At 35.0% G+C, this 17,804-nt stretch overlaps 1 protein-coding gene across 2 annotated transcripts in view; it reads right to left on the bottom strand.

Moving 5' to 3' along the window:
• LOC134676557 (uncharacterized) overlaps nucleotides 1-17,475 on the bottom strand; it is a 121,193-nt gene extending 103,718 nt beyond the window's left edge. The window contains exon 1 of one of the 2 annotated variants that reach the window (XM_063534958.1): nucleotides 17,338-17,475. The gene's annotated coding sequence lies outside the window, so the exon portion shown is untranslated. Of the gene's footprint in view, nucleotides 1-17,333 lie in introns of both variants that reach the window. The other variant, XM_063534951.1, reaches the window with a different exon arrangement.
• Nucleotides 17,476-17,804: the final 329 nt, after the last annotated feature.

Below are 17,804 nucleotides of genomic sequence, written 5' to 3'. Positions count from 1 at the left end.
CGAAAACTAAACGTCGGTAAATTCTTTAGTCGTTAATCCTAATACCGTTTAATCTTAGCTTGGGTTATGTTCGAAATCGCTTAGCCCTTCGATTACCCTTCCATAACTATAACTACTAAAAGTAATGTAACGACCCAAGAAACTGTCGGACGTGCTTCATTTACAATGACGGTAATAAACATGGGTCAGTAACTCAATATGATAAAAGAGTGTTTAGGAAGATCAAAGTATCAATTGCCTACCTTGTTGAGGAAGGCGCTTGAATCCTGGTGTAAGTTTTCCTTTGGGACTTGTTAGTGGAGTTTTGTATTACGTCATTAAGTTTTACATATAATCGTACTCCTTCAATTAAGGCATTTTATTACCAACTTATTATACATTTTTTCTACTTTTCTAGTAGGCTAGTAAATACTGGTTGTGTTGTATACTTACTACTTGTTTCTAGTAATAAATGAATTTCCCCTTTAGTAGTATGTTTTGCTGACATACATAAATTAAAGATTTATTTAACCAATAACGACATGCAAATTTTGAATTTAATGGAAAATTACTTAACTAGGTAGGTACAGTGAACGGTAAAAATATGGGTGTACAAATCATTTCAAAAATATGTCCCATAACTCTTATGTCAGTGAATTAAGTACTATGGGACATATTTTTGAGTAAGTTGTCTACACCCATATTTTTACCGTTGACTGTACAGTAACCTATTATTGTTTGTAAAGAATATCGACTGTACAGTAAGTACAGTCAGCGTCAAAAATAACGGATCAGTCTACAAATCATAAATATCTACTATTCTCTAATAGGTTAAAATATAAGTTGTATACATATAGAAAAGGTTGACTGTGATAGGTACTTTAGAAAGTTAACTGTAGAGACATATTATTTATCTACTTGGGAAAGAATTCTAGGATGACAGATAATTTTAGAACGTTGTTTTATTCGCTAGTATAGCAGACCTACAGTCAGCATCTATAGTTGCTGACACAGCTGACTGTAGATTTTACTACTTTAATTAATTAACACAAAATTAATAATTGGTAATTGACACAAAACAACTTGCTTGCTTGGTCATTTGGCCAATAATATAATAATTACTATTTTAATAACTTTATTTATTTATTTTATTCAATATTTGCTGGTATCCCTATTTCCGCCGGTTTCCCCTTATCATTTTAAAGATGAATTATTTGTCATCGAACTCATCGATGATTGAAAAATAGGTACCTTTAAAAAGAGTTTCCAATTTACAGCTAACCGAACACTGAGAACTACAACGCTACACAAAATAAGTTTTTGCGATTAAAATCATTCAGTTCATCAGATCAGCTCGATGGTACATATAATCACTTTTTCACTTGATAAACACAGGTAGAATGCAAATTTTCAGCTCAATCGGGAAGGGAGTCAAATTTTGCTTCCAAGATTTGACCCACACTAATTTATAGGGCAAGTTAAATAAAAGCTTGTAAAATATTGGCATTATGCGTCAAAAAAGGACTATGGGAATCTTATCTTAAGGGAATTAATAAAAAAACGCGATGATACGGAGTACATGTATCAGCAAAACGTTGATAATACGTATTACTCATTTTGTAAGGCAGCAAATTTGGCGAAAGAATGATCCGGAGGCATTCACGGAAAAGTAATCTATTAGGATGAATGGCCCTATTCAATTGTATGAGTCAAGGAAGGATGTGAAGGAAAATAATAGTATATATGCTATATTCTTACTATATGCTACGTTTTTGTTGCTACTGCTACGTAAAGTGATAGAAAGCGATGTGATTACTAAGGGGATCAATCATAACATTCAGTAACCATTACGTTTAGACTTTGATTTAATTCGTTTTTGGAATGTACGAGAAATTTGGAAAGGGAAAGCACTTTTTCTCAAAAAATTCGTGGAAATATTGTCATAGTAGGCTGCAAAACGTCATCAAGTTGTGGGCGCCTAGTTATAATAGGTTAAGTGACCTCCAGCCCCTGCGAACTCTTTGCAGGAGGAGTCACTTATCTATGCAGCTTCTATCGGTAGATTTTTAAACATGATAAATAATAAGAGTTGAGGCAGTATCTGGTATATTTATTTTATATAATTATGTTTCAGGAGAGCTGTTGTTTTTATAAATAGAAAAGTTTAGTTAGGAAATTTACATAATTTTTTAGAGATAAGCTATGAAGGAACCATGAGAACAAAATAGATATACAAACATAAATAACCTGATAAATTAAACAAAAATTAACTGAAATCTATAGATGGTCAAGCAGATCTTGTCAGTAGAAAAAGGCGCGAAATTAAAATTTTCTATGAGGAGCTATCCCTTCGCGCCTACATTTTTCAAATTTGCCGCCTTTTTCTACTGACAAGATCTGCTTGACCAAGTATAGTAAAGATTGCTTTAATTTTCTATAAAAAACACTCATACAATACACGGGTCACGGAGTACAAGAATATGAAGTGACATTGACATAAGAATCGTCAAGTGCGAGACGGATTCAAATAAGGCGCGAAATTCGAAATTAGAATGAACATTTAACAATATTTAAGTAATTACCTATGTATAGATAGGATTATTGGCATATTATTTTGCTTCACCTAATTATTTAGAAATTCGATACGTACGGACTTTCACACTCGGCCGCTTATTTGTGCAGCAAATAAACTTCTTATAATAACATTATTGTTAAATTACCTATTCCCACAAAAGTAATAACACGCCTCAACCGACATCGAGGTACCGTAATGAAATTCAAAAGTTTCCTAACCTGTCCCCGGAGAACTCGTAAATAAATTTGAAGGACTGGAGTGGTAACGACGTGGGGCCCGATTCGGATTTTGAAATAGACATCTATTAGACATCTTTTTGACATTACCAAGATACGATAACGATATGTTTAAGATCTAACCTGTCAAATTTGACATTTCCGCGATTCTGGAGATACTCTTGCACGATTTCCATAGGATATGACTTAGAGATCTAATTCACATCTAATAGATATCTTGCTCTATCTAACGTAAACGTGACATTGGTTGCCCGAATTGCGCTGCAAAAGAGAACTAGTTGATATCTAAACTATAACGTATCTAAAATGGATCTAGTACGTGTCGTCTCTTGTGAATATCTTGAAGTTCGAATACGGCAGGTGTTTTGCAACGCATTTCAGTGTAAACGGACAAGTTTGGTCGAGTTGTTGATAAATTAACGGTGTTTTACGGCGGTCATAAAAATATCCCCAGGTTTTTTCGAGGTTGGTTTGTTTGTTTGTTTTGTCAGCATACCAATTAAGGCTTTTGAAGTAAATGTATAAGGAAAGTAAATAGTAACTACTTATTACTAGGCAAATACATATTACCTAAGTGCTTAGAAACCAAACATGAATATAAGATATTATCAAAGTAGGGGAGACCGAGGTGGGTTGTGACAGAGGAGAGTTGTGACATTGTCGATTTTTTGGAATCTATTAACTAAAAACTCAATAGCGCGCAATAGCGCGCGTTTATTGGTTCAAGTTGCGAGCTAACAAACGCACACTGTTGCGAGCTCACTAACAGTTATTAGATTCCTAAAAATCGACAATGTCACAACTCACCTCGGTCTCCCCTACCTACCAAGCTCAGGGGCCCGTTTCTCTAAAGCTTGTAACTTGTAATACAAGTCGAAGTCCCTTTCTAAGAAAAGCTGTCAAAAAGTGACATCCGCCTGCACCTATTACAAGTTACAAGCTTTTGAGAAACGTGCCCCAGTTGGTTGGATTTTTACTCAGAATACCGAACTATACAAAGTTTATAATTGGCAACTAGCCATAAGTTCCTTAACTTGGGAAGAAATTTTTAAATAGACACTTTTAATTACCTACAAAGATGTGCATTATTTGTCTCACAACTTATAACTTTTTATACTGAATAGTTTAACATTATGTAAAATGATGCAAAACATTCTCACTTTCTATAGCGAAATGATCAATGATCAGTTATATAACTGTGGAATATTTGTAGCAAATATGAAGTGTGAAAATCTCCAAAAGCATTAACTAGCTATCAAACTGACGCCTACATAGTTGCCATATAAATACACACATATAAGTATACGCTAGCTAAAAGCCTAGCACACAGAACATAACAGTACTTAAACATGAGTGGGAGATAACCCATCGCCCTTTAATCAATAGTAACTATTGTTGACAACTGACAATTCATTTACTTAAATTTAAAAGGTCTCGCGAACCTAGCCACCGCTATATGTACAATCGAAGATACCCTCCAATTTTAAAACGACTTTCTGAAATTACATGGAACATGGCATGGACATTCCAGTAATATCTATATCTATCTGGTAGTTTCGTTGCTAGGAATTGTAAAGAAAATAGAAAAAACCGGGCAGGTGCAAGACGGACTCGCGCACGAAGGGTTCCGTACAATAAAGCAAAAAAAAAAACGGAAAAAAATGCAAAAAGAAAACGGTCACCCATCCAAGTACTGACCACGCCCGACGTTGCTTAACTTTGGTCAAAAATCACGATTGCTGTATGGGAGCCCCACTTAAATCTTTATTTTATTCTGTTTTTAGTATTTGTTGTTATAGCGGCAACAGAAATACATCATCTGTGATAATTTCAACTGTCTAGCTATCACGGTTCGTGAGATACAGCCTGGTGACAGACAGACGGACGGACGGACAGCGAAGTCTCAGTAATAGGGTTCCGTTTTACCCTTTGGGTACGGAACCCTAAAAATAAACGTTGAACATACAAAACTTCTATTTTATTTTTGTTGCAATTATTAGCAGTTAACACTGCTTAATACCAGACATTAAGACATGTCAATTTTCATGTTATTTCAGTTTGTTCTAAGATGATAGCGTAACATCCATTGTATGGGAGCGGCTTTTTGGTGTTTATAAATATTGAGCTCTGAATCTAAATAAATTCTACCGTTGTTGCGGTACAGTTGTGACAATGTTTTGCTGATCTAAATCTGTGTGCAGTGGTCGCGGCCGATACGTCAATAGTCGGGGAAAATTCCCGAGTACGCGCAATAAATCATTGGAATTGTTCCCAAACAATCGTGATGGATGCTGGGCCGGCCGTTTTTAACCCGGCGACGGGATAACCTCGCATTTGTCAGGAATGAACTATACCTGATTTACATAGGAAGGGCATTGGGAGCACAGATATCCTTTTCCTATATGCAAATCCGTTTATTTGTATTAATCAGGTGGTTAAAGCCTGAGCCTTGATTAATTCAGGCATAACTGCGAAACCAAACTTTATGTAATCAGCTATTTTAATCGAATTTACAATCAGCTGCAGAGACAACTGATATCCTTGCATTAAAATTTGTTTGCTCTTCTTCTTAGTCGTGCACTCTTGACAGAGTGGTCGTGGTCATGTCACGGTCGATTTCTGCGCCACCGCAGCTTTTGCGATCCGTCGCCTTGTGACACTGTTTTTGGTGGAGTGGGAGCAATTGTTGACATGAATTTCCTGTGATGGAATTTGTTTGCAGAAGGGGTCAATAATCTTTGCAGCTGACTGTACCTGTCATACGAACTTTATGGTTATTATACAAAAAAGTGTTTTACTACAAATACTTCTATAATCAAACTGAACGTCACTACATCTATGATGTCTAAACCTATGAAAACCTGCAGCGTTTGTTCACAAGAATTAGGACAAATTAATAAAAGTCCCAACTAAACAAAGCTCACCGAAAGAAATTCCTACTAGCTTTATCCAGACTATTCACAAAGTTTCCACAATTGGGTCAATTTTCAAATAGGCATTTTTTGCTGTCCCACGGCTAAAACTCGAAGTCCATAGGACTAAAAGACTGGGTATGTATATATTTTCATTCAGTGTATTATAAGCTTTAAAAATCATGCACAACTGTACCAAAAATATTATTTGGTCCTGACAAAATCGCATTTGAAGTTCCAAAAACGGCGAAATTTGCCGTTTTTCGCGTGTCCCAGTGGCGGCATCGCGCAATAAAAAAAATCATAACTTTGGATGTAGGCAACGTATTATAAAGAACTTTGTATTTCTATAAAGAGCATTTTCTAGAGAATTGATTTAATCGTATTGATAAATTAATGCGTTATTTAATAAAACAAGGGAAGCATTTTTATCGCTGTCCCGCGCGGCACCTGTTTTGTTATGACTTAAATATACCCCCTATAATCTTCTTTGTCTATTGAATAACGGTTAGATTAAATTTACAACGCAATAGTGCGGTTAGTTGGGCATCGATTGACATCAAATGTAAATCCGGAAACAGTTTAATTTATTTAAAAACAGATAAAAATCTCTTTCGATATATTTTGGTACGACTACAACGACATTTGTATGGACGCTGAATACGTTGGTACATAGTTGGAATAAAAATATTTCTTTTATAATAATAGTTGCAAATATAGCGTTAAAATAATTAGTAAAATAAATAAGTGAATCTGTTGTATTGTGTAGGAAATATCGCTAAAAAATATTATTGGCGACATGTCGCGACATTTGTATGGCGACATTTATACGGCTATTTTGACCGTATAAATGTCGATTGTGGCATACAAATGTCGACATAGTGCCATACAGATGTCGAGAAGGTGTTATACATATGTCGCCAGGGTCTTATAAATGCAACAAAAATAATAAATAGTGGCATATACATGTTGATACTGCCATATAATGTCGAAAAAATGCCGTATACATGTCAAAATCGCCTTACAAATGGCTAAATAGTGTCATACAAATGTCGATCTTTAAACGTCCATATCTAGCTAACTATAAAAAGTACAGAGGTGCCTCCTACAGTATATTTTTTGTTGTTAAGAACCCTTCCTAAAACGATGATTATAAATCAGATTTTTCAAAAATAAAAAATTGCCATACAAATGTCGAAAAAACACCCTCTTCAAAAATTGACCCAATTACTTATTTCTGGACTTGAGTCCACAATGGGAGCAGAATAACAACCGGTCATTAGTAGTCTCTAGGGCCGCCAGATAGAATAAAATGAAGATAAGTAGGTATTTAGGACTAACACAAAAACACGGGCTTTTGTTATATTTGTTACACTTCCCAAAATACGTTCCCAAACATAAGGACATTTACAACTTAAATTATTGGTTCGGGTCATGTCCATTTATTTTATACCAAAGGCAATTATGTAATAAATAATCCATGCATTGTCGCCTTCTTTAGAAGCCGTTTTCATAATTTATATATATTTTTTTATTGAAAATACTCGTAATAGCCAGGACCGCTATAGCACTTTCTTCGTAGCGTAAATAAATAAAAATGATATACACTACTTGTTCATGAACAGTAGAGAAAAGAAAATATTACATCTATGTCTAAAACTTATTTTTTTGAAATAGTGCAACGTTTATTTTACAAATTCTTTACAGACTAAAAATTTAATATGAGTGATATGAAAAGGACAAAGCGTTTAATAAAATGTCTGGCCAAAATCAAGTCGGGATAGTGCTAAGAGTAAACTTTACTGTAGAGTGACTGTAGATATTTACACTGTTGAGTGTCCTATCTTATTATTCAACATAACATTTTTCATTGTATTTAACTAAGCTCCAAAGCATTCACTGGTCGTAGCGCTAACTCGTCTTAGCCGATAACATGGGTTTAAATAGAGGCGAAACAACTTTTAGGCCAATTTGAACGTGCACCTGGTATGGGGAATCATATCAGTTTGGTAGCTGTCATTTGACACTCATAACATCAATAAGTTTTGAATCACAAAACAAACCTGTGGCCCTAGTGAAAAAGGGTACAAGTCTCACACAGATTAGGTGTAAATAAAAGGGCATAAGTGTTACGTGGAACTTACATCCTTTTGCTCCTGCGCTGCCTGAGACTTGTACCCTTATTCACTAGGGCTACAGTTAACATAAAATTATTTTGAATACTTTAGTTTTTTTCATTATGTAGTTGAGCCATAAAAGAGTTTTTCTCAATTAAACTTATTTTCTTATTTATTTCTTTTTTTATGTATTGGTCGCCGTATAGATTTTTAATGTTATAAAATTTATTAAGTATTTTAACATTAAGGATAATAATATCATTTTAGATACCAGTGGTACCACTGTGTTTTAAGTTCTGACAACTCTATACCAATTTATATCCATTAAAACACTTAATAGGTATTAATACTATACAAAGACCTAGCGCAAATTTTATTCCATCACGTTTACCGTCTGCAGGTCGCACACCCTCATGCCCTGTACGGATATATTGGTCGTTCTTGTCTACGTGACAGCGTGATAAAACGGTGTCCGTCACTTTCTATCTCACGGTGTTAAAAAGTGACACTTATTTTATCACGTGGATAAAGATGGATAAAGCCGTCCATAATACGCCGGCTGGAACCTAAATAATCGTAAGTACACTGTGCGGTTTAAGAGGAATACCGCAGATTCGGCTCTGAGCTCCCCGCCAAAGTTTTCTCGAGGGACACGAGGCAGACATTACAGCATGAGGTTCTTCAAAACAGGAGAGGAGGTTTTTAAATAGTTGGCCACGCGCATTTCTGCCGTGCTATCAAAACATATGCAGTAATCGCAGTTGAAAAGTCATGCAATTGTCTATCTTGTTCTCTTTCCAAATTATTTATTTGTTTAACATAGGTAGGTACAACAGTAGGTCTTAAATATACATATAAGTAGTAAGTATCACTATGCTTCGCCATATGGCATACAAATAGTTACAAAATACATGTAGCGTGCATTTAAAACTAAAACTTAATAATATAAACTTTATATTATTACTTTATATTATAAAGTAATACATGACAAATCAAAAGGTTATATAGTTTCCACTGTCTGACACAAAATCTTGTAAGTATTGAGTAATATGCTTGAGTTACTAAAAAATCATACAAAATTTAAAAAAAAAAAATTAAGTCATTCATTCTTTCCATAAGTTCTTTATTTAAACGATGTTTTTCGTGCAAGTACTGCACAAACGATAAGCAGGGCAGATTTAACGCCCCAAGGCGCGTAGCCAGCGTGCCAATCGTTAATCATCTCTCCACAGCATCCCTCTCTATCACTCTTCCACAGTGACAGTTGCGTTTCGTTCGCCACGGAGCGTTAACGATTGCACGATAGCTACGCACCCTGAAGCCGAGCTGCAGGCGTCCACAGGATACGGTTTACGCATACCATCAGGCGGGCCTTTTACCACCGAATTAGTGTAAATTTGTGCTGCTGCTCTGCCAAAATAAGTTTTTGGCAAAAATTTCATTTTTGGTACAAGCTTTTATCGCTGACTGTACTTTTCTTTCCACAGGCAATTAATACTCATCGAGACAATTCTAAATACCCCAAACACAATTACGTTTCGTTGTTTTATCACAGAGTTCCTATGGCCACCTCTAGTCTCCATCATCAGAGCAGTTCGATGACACCATAATATTGCATTGTCAGTGACTTACGTTTGTATGCAAAATTTCAGCTCAATCGAAAACCGGGAAGTGGATCAAATTTAACTTGCAAGATTTGCTTACACACAGACAGACAACGGTCAGTTGAAACTAAATAAAAGCTTGTAAAAATAGATTGACTTTTCATGTAGCTAGTTGCTACCATTTATAAATGAAATGGCAATTTTTAAAACCTACTTTCTAAGGTTACTTACTAATTCATATTATTTTATTTCGGTTGCTTTCTTTTGAGTTTATATTTCTGTAAATGTTGGCTAAGGATTTTATACCTATACAAAAACAATTGCTATTTATAAGGGTTTCTTTTTAATATTCTTGTATAAAATTTGTAACAAAATTTTAAACTGAAAACATATATCAATTTACGCACCAAATGTTAAAAACACGTTACCGTAAAAAAATACGATATTTTTATTCTCCTCACGTTTACCGTTAACGTGACACAGGGTATAATTTGGGGTTGTAAATGAAGGTTAACATTTGAAGACCGTTTTAGAGATCCTTTCAATTTATGTGGTTTAATAACGGCGTAGGCATGACATGATTATTAAGAAAATAAACACCTGGCAGTTTAACCGTACTTACCTCTTTTTGTGTTTAGTAATTGCTATAATTTTGGGTAAAATTTTGAATGTTTTAATAACTTTATGATGAGTAGAGTATCCCATAATACTGCACATATTATATTATCAAAGCAATACGCTTTGGCTAATTAATAAGGATTTTGTTTGACAATTGGCATTTGACTACAAAGATTGTGTAATTATTTCTGCGTTGAATGGATGGGAATGTTAAACACTAATTAAGTTCCAAATATCTATATATCCAAATGGTATAGGGTATGTCCTGGACCCGGGTATGTCCTTAAAATACGTCCAAGACCACCGGTAGACGGGCAGCAGCGTCCCTCAAATTCGGTGTATTCGACTCCGATCGCCAACCCGCCTGCCAAGCGTGGCGGTTATTGCATTCACCCCCCATCAAGGGGGAGGCCTATGTTCAGCAGTGAACGTCTTATGGCTGAAATGATGATGATATATCCAAATATCTACGGAACCTGCAACCGGCATAACAATTAATGGAAATTATAAAGCGTATGTTTCAATTAATCCCCCGTTGGTGAAAAACAAACGTTACACAGGAAGCCCATTTTCAAATGTTTTATTTACAGCTCGTGATATATTTATTTATTTATTATTTGGAGAACCAACAGCTATCAATTGTACAGTAGTTATATATGTAAATAACAGAAAGCCAATTATAGGTTCCCACCAATAGCAACAGGTTAACAAACAAATGGTGATTAGCACTAAATTTTACAACGTGTTACCACTGATAATCTAAACATGATTACTTATTATATTATTATGCAATACAAAACAATACTCTTTACATACCTACTGAAGTAGGAAAACAAAACTTATTAATAATATCCCTACATCTATAGAATTAGAATAGAATAGAATAGAATTGATTTATTCGTAAACACAAACAATCGGTACAATACAATATCTCAATATCTATCGATACAGTAATATGCTATCGCATACGACTCGCTCACTTAAGTAATTTATTTTTATAGTCATAGGTTGTTTTTTAAACGCGTTAATACCACCAGCGGCGGTAGCACGGTCGCATTTTTATCGCTTATCTAACAAGTATGTAAGTGCGAAAGTAATGGGCATAGTGACAGGCGATAAAAATGGAACCTTGCTGCGCCCGCAGGTTTCAAATTCTGTAGTAGCATCAAAATTAAACTGTATGACGCACAAAATGGCGGACATATGACAAGTTGTGAAATCACTATGTGAAATTGTGCCCCTGTAGACACGTGTACGCGTCATTTGTGCTCGTTCAATTTTATAGATAATGGCCGTTTGGTCACGTCGTCGGCTTGGTGACATCCTGAAGGATTAACGATGCTTGATGCGCAGTATTTTAAAACATGGGTATTGGTGTTACCGTGGTGTAACGTAAAATATGAATTGCTAATATAAATGATGGTTCCGGCCTTTTTATAGAAAATGATGGTATCAATATAACAATGATTTTAAGCCTCCTCGAAGTCATGTTACCTATAAAAAGTTTACTTATAATGTAACTTTGTTACACATTCGTTTTTAGTGGAATGACATTTGAGTGACATAAGTGACGATCTTGCTTCCCTACAATAAAAAAAAACGAATGTTTGTCGTAGTTAGTGTAGATTAACTAATCTACTCAACGCGTACTAATAATACTCAACGCGTTGCCGAGATAAAATCTCTTGATAGACAGACGGACGATCAACAAAGTGATCTTATAAGGATTCCATTTTTTCTTTTTGAGGTACGGAATTCTAAAAATTGTAGAAGTAAAGTGGAGTTATTTATATACATACAAGTACATGAAAAATGTAGGTAACAATATGCAGCCATTTATTATTATTTTACACAACAATGAGCATTTAAAATTTTTAAAATTTAAAATACCGAAACATTTAAAATACTCGTGGCCTTGTTAAATATGCTCAATGAGCGTCGCATATACAATTTTTCGCGCATCAATTTTTTCTGTTGCATTTGTATATCGTGTAAGTACATTTGTACATTAATTTAACTTGTTTTACATTTATTAATTTAACTTGGACATATTTTTAATGTTCAAAACCCCTAGTGTGATTTCATTCGATAGCGTGACACGCTTTCGCGTTTGCGTTAAGGGTCATTTTGTATGGGATTTTGAGTTTGGCGCGCTGCCCATAATCAAAATCCCAAAAAATATAGACGTAACGCAAACGCGAAAGCATCTCGTATCGAATGAAATTTACACCAGGGGTTCTGAACATTAAAAATGTGTCCAAGTTAAATTAATGTACAAATGTAAAAGATATATGTCACGTCACGCTGTAGGTATCGAATGAAATATGTACAGTAGGGATACTGTAGTCAACTAGGAACACTTATAGTAGTTTCAGTGGCGGGTTCGTCTGTCTGTCTGTCAGTCCGTGGCTATGCTCGGCTATGCTATGCCAACGTCGGCTATGACATGGATAATGGATATATTAAACATTCATGCCAACAAAGTGGTGAAATAAAAATACGGAACCCTAAAAAAAATGCTTTAAAGCATTTTTTTTTCTTTTTAACCCCCGATGTTGTTGAGTAGGTTCTTCAAAATAAATATGGTTTTTATTTGCAATTTTTGATGCCGGGTAAAGGTGTTTCATATTTTTGCCAACATTATCCACGTCTATTTGGTATGGAAACATTGGCGTCAAAAATGCATCCTAACTAGGTATAGTCAACTGTAAAAATATGGCTGTATAAATCATCTCAAAAATATGTCCCATAATTCTTATGTCAGTGAAGTAACAACTATGGGACATATTTTTTATTTTTTGAGTAAGTTGTCTACAGTCATATTTATCAAGTTGACTGTACGATCATTTGACAACTCGATGAAAATTCCCGAGTTACGTTGAACACATGTGTGCTCACAAAAATAAGCTATTTTTTTAAAAATAGCAGTATCACTAGGTATACTTAATCCATTAAACCTCTTTAATATATATACTTTAATATACATAAACGAATTAAAAAAAAATATATTTTTGGGCATATATATCCCTTGAATCAATGCTGGCTGGTTTGAAGGTATGTGAATATCAGCTAAAGCATTTTCATGATTTTTAAAGGCACTTATGTGGGTGTTCGTTCCCGTAACAGTGTCATATCACTTTTATGTATAGGTACATACATAAGTAATATCATAGGAGTGACATATCATGCTCAATTTTGTGGGTCATAGCTTTGCCCAGGAATTTGTCTCATCCATCATCTACTTCGGTGACCGATCGCTTGACTAACTCGTTTTCGCTATAAGTTTACGTAGGTAATATCACACCCTTTTATTTTGGTACCCGTTCCGTCATGTTAAAAATAGAACTGTTACATGATAGTAAAATAAAAAATGTCACTGATGTTGCTAACGCTCCCAAATCATGATAACTCGAATTAAATTATTAACAACCCCGACTGCGATAAGGTATCGCTAGCAATTTTAATACGGGTCAGATAGCAGTCGTTTTCGTAAAAACTAGTGCCTAGGTACGTCAATTCTTGGGATTAGTTCTCAAGCTCCTATAATTCGTGGCAAAATGCTGGGAAAACGAGAGGAAGAATGAAGGAGGTAGCGTTTTCAATGCGGAGGTCGCGGATACAAACTCCAGTTCCTATAAATGAGATTTTCTAACATTTGTGCGAGGTTTCATTTGATATTTACCAGTCCCTTTTCGGAGAAGGGAAACATCGCGAGGAAACCGGAATTATCCTAATAAAGCCCGGTTTCCCCTCTGGGTGGAAAGGTCAAACAGCAGTAACTTTCGTAAAAACTATTGCCTATCTACGCCAATTCTCTGGATTAGTTGCCAGTCGGTCCCCAGATCAAGAGCCGTGGCAAAAAGCCGGATCACCGCTAGGAAGATAATTATATAAATAAAGATACCCTGAGTCACTACATAAAACATATTAAAATTGCTAGCAAACCTTACCGCATACAACTAAGAGGGTTCAAATATTAGTTAAGGAAAATTGTAATTTAATTAAATTAACACATTTTAGTGTTTATATATCAATTTAGGTTTAGTTGTTTAAATAAGTTTACAAACTATTGGTTTCTACCCTTGCTTTGTTGTACTTGAGCGGAGTCTTCTGACACAAGCATAATTGGATTATAAAAATTAGATCCCAACCATAACTGGTTGTAACAACACTTTACAAAAACCTATTTAATATTTTTGATTTTCAAATGACACGTAACTTGTATTCATCTCAATCCAACACGTAGTTTTAAAATAAGAACGAAAAACTTGCAACTTTACCGATTCGAATTTTACCTAAGAATCATTGTATTTCAATGATTTCAACATAAAAAAAATCTTTGTTTACGTATTTCCATGAATATCTCCTGATTTATTTCGTAAAATGTGTTTCTGAAGTCCGTAGCTGGTCGCAGCCAACTGAATAAACTTAGTATTTTGATACTAGACGAGACAGGTAGGTACCTACAAATAGACAAGAATATTACATTTCACTGTTAAAATAAAATGTACTTAGGTACATAAAGCGAATGATCCTAGGTTCACAACCCCTGATAATGGACTATGAAAAGTAAATTTTAAATTCAGATGAAAACAATAATTATAGGTACAGATGGCTAACTTATTAAGCCTGTGTTGTTTATGCTACAATATCCTCACCAAATCCTGTTATTACGCTCCTGTCACAACCCATTATTTGAAAATTCCTACGAAATGGAATTTGGAGCATATTTTTATTACCCCGCGGACAGCCGTGCCTGATAATAAAATTTTAGGAGCATGATAAAAGATCAGAGAGCGAAAGCTTTTTCTGTGTATTGCAAATAAACAGCTTATTTAATGTACAGTAGAGTACAGTAAAATTACGAGTAGGCGGTATTTTAACACAAATAAATATTTAAGTAGCATTTAGTAATCATCCTGTAGACGTAAATAGAACTAGTGTACTGTGACAGTAGGTACTTATCTCGCGCGTGAGATTCTCGGAGGCCAAATCAAACATAATTTATTTATTTATTCCAATATTATGACATTTTTTATCAATCCCACGTGCATTTCGCTCGAACTAATGGTTCGCACACAAGCGAGCGAAAGAGAGTGGGGTGAAAATAAAAAAAAAAACATCAACTAATTTTGACATCAAAATTAAAGTTCGAATTGGCTTCCCGGTCTTTTTCTAACTGAAAGGGGTAGACATAGTCTATCTCGCGCGCACTCATCCTAAGCATACCGGAAGCTTAGCATGAGTGTAATAAAGACCGCCGAATCGTGTGGCGTACTGTACGTTCTGAACAGATTACATGGAAAAAACATAAAAACTTCGACTCTGACATTATGTAGACGACGTGAGCGTTGGAACAGTCCTAAGTTCAACACAAAATTTGCCCAATGCTTCAGCGCGTTCCTCAAATTATAGAGATATAGAGATGGAGAAGCGGTTGTCCCCTTTCCTCTTTGAGGCTGTCTTGACTCATGCTGCTCTTGCACTGTCAAATGTTCCATGTCGACGTCGATTGATCGATTTATCTCTAGGTAGAAACTATCGATCAACGTCGACTATTCCATGTGGACGTCTATCGATGTCAGCGATCGATTGGTGTGGTAACACACTTAGCGCCACTTACACCATTCCACAAACCCGGGGTAAAGCGGTTAAGCCGTTAACCCAGTGTCAAATTGTACTGGTAACCATGGTCAGGTTTAACCGGGTAACCCCGTTTTAATAGGATGGTGGTTAAAAAGTTAATTTTATTGCAGTTATTATCTATTATCTTATAAATATTATGTTATGAATGTGAAGGAAGCGAAAGAGGTATGTCAGGATCGTAGCAAGTAGAAATCCGTGGTCTCTGCCTACCCCTCCGGGAAATAGGCGTGATTATATGTATGTATGTATTTATTATAAATTTGGAAACTGCGGAAATAATAAATATCGTGAATCACACCTTTGTTTATATGCATTCCGTGAAAATCATAATCAGAGTTATAAGATGGCGATACAATTCCTCACCAGTCTGCGCTGCCTGCGACCGAGAACGTCACGTTGGAAACATCAACCCAAATAATAAAAGTGCACGCGATTAAGTCCGCTACGTAAGATTTGTCAATAAGTACAAAGCTTACGTAGTTATACCTATACACTACTAGTTAGGTACAAGAGGCCAAAGGTCCATTGAAAGTCAGAAGTCTTTTGCTAAATGAGCTTTTCCAAATAAGACTTAGTTTACCCGTAGACATTAATATGTATAGGTATTTACTCAGAAACCGCTTGTTTTTTTACCCTATTATAGACTGAAAATTATGAGTAGAAATAAATTTTCTCGCGACATTCTCTTAAATTTAATTAAAAGTTATACGACACAACGACGTTTTACATTTTTATTTCGGAGAAGTAAAAAAACCGACTCGTGACAGGCAAGCAAAATCTTCTCCGTCTCTACATTACCTATAAAGAGAAGGGAGAAATATTTACCAATACCTCCAAAATTGATTATATTACTGCCCTCATAAGCTAAAAAGCATTAAATACGTCATTTTAGCTTAGGAGGGTAGATTAGTTTTAATTTTAGCATGTTAATTTATTATTATGAGCCTATATGATTTGTTACCAACAAGGACTTCTCATTAAAGTTCTCCGATTCTAAGCACTTATTGCAATACAGTATATATCTTTTCGTCGCTCGGTGCCTAAATTACATACTGAAATCTATATATGTATTATGTTTCTTTGGTACGCCATGAATCCTACATTTACTAAGACTAAATGTAATACCTACTAAATTGGCATAGTGTAAATAACAATTATATTCTGAAGTGGAAAATAAAGTTTCCTAGTGAATAAAACACCTAATACAATAAACCTACCCTTTTGTATTAAGATCTATTCAGGCACATTTTAGATAATTACCACGTCACCATTTGTGTCTCTAGTTTTAATTTTTTTTATTGCAATTAATAACAATGATTAACCATAATTATGTATCTTATATTGCAACATTTTAATCTCTTCAATATGTAGATACGTATGTAGAAAGAAACATCCCTACATATACCCTTGTTACTTAAAGCAAAAAGTCTTCGAAAGTTTTAACGCATTATCTATAAAAATAATGTTATTAAGTTAATGTTAACATAGTATAAACAGAAAGAAGATATTGTTTTCTTTTAGTCAATTTAACCGGAAACTTCCAAAAACTTTGCCAAATAAATCAACCGTTCGCGCCGTTTTAAGCTCAGGCATTACTCTTCACGCTTGATTTTTTATGAATAAAAAAAGTGGTTAAAAAATGTCACTTACCCGATGTTTCACACGAATGCACTCATCACTTAATCACTCACTGAACACGATTCACTTCATCCTTCAGGCACTACGCGACGCGGGCACTTTGCACGCGCGGAGTACAACCTCTGCTCCCCACTGCAGCGCAGCAGCCTCCGCGCCTGCGCGCAGCCTCCGGTTATTTACGAACTTTCGATTCTGGTTACTTTGCTATGATTAATAATTGGTGGGTCCCTACTGTCGCTAAAAAACTTTAGTACTTTATTTTAACGGGGATTATACTACAGCGTTGTAAAATTTCTTTCTAAGATTATTAAAAAACATGTTAGGCAATGTTTTTTAATACTAATCCTAAACAATAATTTTAGGTAACTTATTATCTGTCTAGAATGTTAAAAGTTTGTACGTAGTTAAATTAAATCTATTAAGATCGGGTCACTCAAGTATTCACGAAAGCATATAGAGCGTTTATGGACTTAAAATAC

Source organism: Cydia fagiglandana, chromosome 2, assembly GCF_963556715.1.
Source record: "Cydia fagiglandana chromosome 2, ilCydFagi1.1, whole genome shotgun sequence".
NCBI classification, from domain to species: domain Eukaryota; kingdom Metazoa; phylum Arthropoda; class Insecta; order Lepidoptera; family Tortricidae; genus Cydia; species Cydia fagiglandana.
This window is presented reverse-complemented; position numbering and strand designations above follow the sequence as displayed.